A 3,369-nucleotide genomic window follows, 5' to 3' on the forward strand; every position below is an offset into this window, starting at 1 on the left:
TCTCTCTCTCTCTCTGGATCGGTTTGTTGTCCCCTCTCTCTCTCTCTCTCTCTCTCTCTGGATCGGTTTGTTGTCCCTCTCTCTCTCTCTCTCTCTCTCTCTGGATCGGTTTGTTGTCCCCTCTCTCTCTCTCTCTCTCTCTCTCTGGATCGGTTTGTTGTCCCCCTCTCTCTCTCTCTCTCTCTCTCTCTCTCTCTGGATCGGTTTGTTGTCCCTCTCTCTCTCTCTCTCTCTCTGGATCGGTTTGTTGTCCCTCTCTCTCTCTCTCTCTCTCTCTCTCTGGATCGGTTTGTTGTTCTGGATCGGTTTGTTGTCCTCTCTCTCTCTCTCTCTCTCTCTCTCTCTGGATCAGTTTGTTGTCCCTCTCTCTCTCTCTCTCTGGATCGGTTTGTTGTCTCTCTCTCTCTCTCTCTCTCTCTCTCTCTGGATCGGTTTGTTGTCCCCTCTCTCTCTCTCTCTCTCTCTCTCTGGATCGGTTTGTTGTCCCTCTCTCTCTCTCTCTCTCTCTCTCTCTGGATCGGTTTGTTGTCCCCTCTCTCTCTCTCTCTCTCTCTCTCTGGATCGGTTTGTTGTCTCTCTCTCTCTCTCTCTCTCTCTGGATCGGTTTGTTGTCCCTCTCTCTCTCTCTCTCTGGATCGGTTTGTTGTCCATATTTCTCTGGGCATGCTTGCTCTCTCTCATTTATACAGCTTGCATGTTGATCCCTGCCTTGCACAGAAGCCTCTCTTTCTGCATGACCCTTTAAGATATCTTGCCTGCTGTGTTTTGACATGTATTGTTATTAAAGTCATATTTACAATAACTCAAGAATTAATAGGTGATTAATCAGTTTAAGTTTTAATGTGTTTGTTTGAATTGGTAAAATCTTCATTTCTCAACGGATTGGCCTTCGGCAGAGCTGCTGGCACTGCCTCGCTTGAATCATTTCCGTATATCTATCTAACGTCAGTCGTTAGCTAGCCTACAGTTGAGAAATTGAGGATAATACAATGAATGACATTGTGATCAACACTGTGACCTTAAAAACCTACTGATATTTTTTTTGCAATGGCCTACTGAATGAAAGCAATTGAGTATGAAAAGATATGTGCATGATGTTACGTCATCGGTCTCATTTATATTTTGTCACAGATAGCAAAACAACATTAAATACAACGTTAATTACATATCCTCGCCACATAACTTATGCTGAATTTAAAAGACACCGTAAATGTTAGCTAGCTCGCAACGTCTGTTACACTGTAACTTACAGGCAGCCTCACATATAAACGTATTGGTTAACAAAGCTTTGATTATGACCAAAGTCTTTCTCTCTCTGCTCTAACTTACCACAAATGCACATCGTAGCCCATCTGCATGAATCCGTCCTGTCAGAGCCTTTTCCTGTCCGTTTACTGTTAGCTAGCCGTCTCAAGCCACAGAAGTAGCTAACGTTAACCATAATGTTAGCTACAAGTAACTTAGGCCTAACAATCACTAGCACGTGCAGCTGCCTCCCCCAGGTCCTAGTGCCCACCCGGTAAGAAGTTTAGGATACGATGGAACGGTTGACTGAGAAAAAAAAAATAACAGAGAAAATATATTGACTGATATGTTGATTTATTTAGGGAGGCTAATGAATAGGCCTAGCGACATCCCTGTCACCCGATATGGATTAAATAACCTTCAAATTAAAGCTGACATTCTGGACTTTAACCTCATAGTCATTGTATCAGTACAGAGCCAAAACAACCAAAAATGTGTTTGGGTCCAAATACTCACTGTAGGCTCAAACAGTATCAATGAGGACGAATGCCAGACTGATATGTGAAGTGAAAAAAATGCAGTGATCAGTCTGGTTCCACCAGGCTATATTATATGTACCATTAGGTGTTCTAATCATGTTTCTATGGGTGGTCTTTTGTCCATGTTCTTACTTCATGTTCCCTCTCTCCTCAGATTAACTCCCCTTGACTACTTCCTTTTCAAGTGGTGGGCAAGGTGACCCAGAGGGCCTGTGGAGGCACACAGGTGGCCATTCTGAATGGTGAGTACCAGGCCCTGTTACATTTTGGCCCATAGCCACTGCCCTTTGCTCCTATCCCTTCCATATTTACCAATCTGAGAAGACTGGGTATGTGAAAGCAATATGGTGGAATCTCTAATTAGTCTATAGGAAGGCATGTTTGACGTCACCATATTGCTAAAACTGATTGAGTCCTTTCAGATCTGTGAACATAAGGGGGGGGGGGGTATCAGCCAAAATGAAACTTGTCAGTGAAATAATAGATCACTTGCATCATCACCATCCAAGCACAAGTAATATTGCTGGTCTTTATAGCATAGCATCCCATTCAGTAGACTTGTTTTTCATATCCTTTGAATAAATAATATGTAGTGTCAGTAAAGGCAACGTTTGTCTCTGCAGAGAGAGGTGAGGTGTTTGTATGGGAATACAGTGTTCTTGGAAAGGGCCCTATCTCTCTGAATCCCAAACCCCTGAGTTTGTCCCTCCAACACTGTTTGGTTCCGCCGAGTTTAACCCTGCGGTGACAATAAACCGCATCTACTGTAGACTGAACCATTTCGCTGCTGTCACATGTGGGTTAACTCATGATTTTCAGTATGTGAAATTGGTTATGTTGGACAAAAAACTACAATCCCTCTTTAGAGTCACAAGAACGTTACAATTCAAGCTGAATATGATGACATATGGGAAGTATGACTTCTCACCCAGGAACTAGTCATGTGGTGCTGTACTGTTCAGTGGATGATGCAAGATATGATACCTTTCATGTTCTTGTATGTATTCATATTGTTTACAATTGATTTAATTCAAGCCATTTGTTGATATAATAAAATCAAATATGTCAAATGTCTGCCTATTGTAATGGTGCAGGCAGGCAGTGTTGATGGAGCTTGTGTTGATCCAGATCGGGGTGAGCTCTTCATTTGGGGAAAGAATGTGAGAGGATGTCTTGGTATTGCAAAGTTGGACCAGTACTTCTCATGGCGGGTGAGACCAGATAAATATAGTTTACTTATCAACTTCTTTGTTATTGATAATTGACATTGGTGTTTTAAGCAAACAACTTAGTCCAACTTCTTTATTGTTATTGATAGACACTATAACAGACCTCCTTGTATGTGTAATGCTACATAGGTGTGTCATACGGCAATATTTTTATGGCATACTGTATTCAATGTATTTTAGGTGACGTTGCCAGGTCATATGATAGATGTAGCATGCGGGGTGGACCACATGGTGGCGCTGGTCAAGTCTGTCATCTGAGTGTCCCCAGCTGGCATGGACAGAGCCAGTACGCTCTGCTCTTCCCCATGACCCTCCCACCTCCCCGTAACAAAGAAGGGGATCTATCCCTGTTTATT

General features: G+C 42.7%; 1 pseudogene; it reads left to right on the top strand.

The window, feature by feature from the left end:
• LOC112259140 overlaps positions 1–3,369 on the top strand; it is a 16,702-nt pseudogene extending 13,333 nt beyond the window's left edge.

Source organism: Oncorhynchus tshawytscha, linkage group LG09 (assembly GCF_018296145.1).
Source record: "Oncorhynchus tshawytscha isolate Ot180627B linkage group LG09, Otsh_v2.0, whole genome shotgun sequence".
NCBI classification, from domain to species: Eukaryota; Metazoa; Chordata; class Actinopteri; order Salmoniformes; family Salmonidae; genus Oncorhynchus; species Oncorhynchus tshawytscha.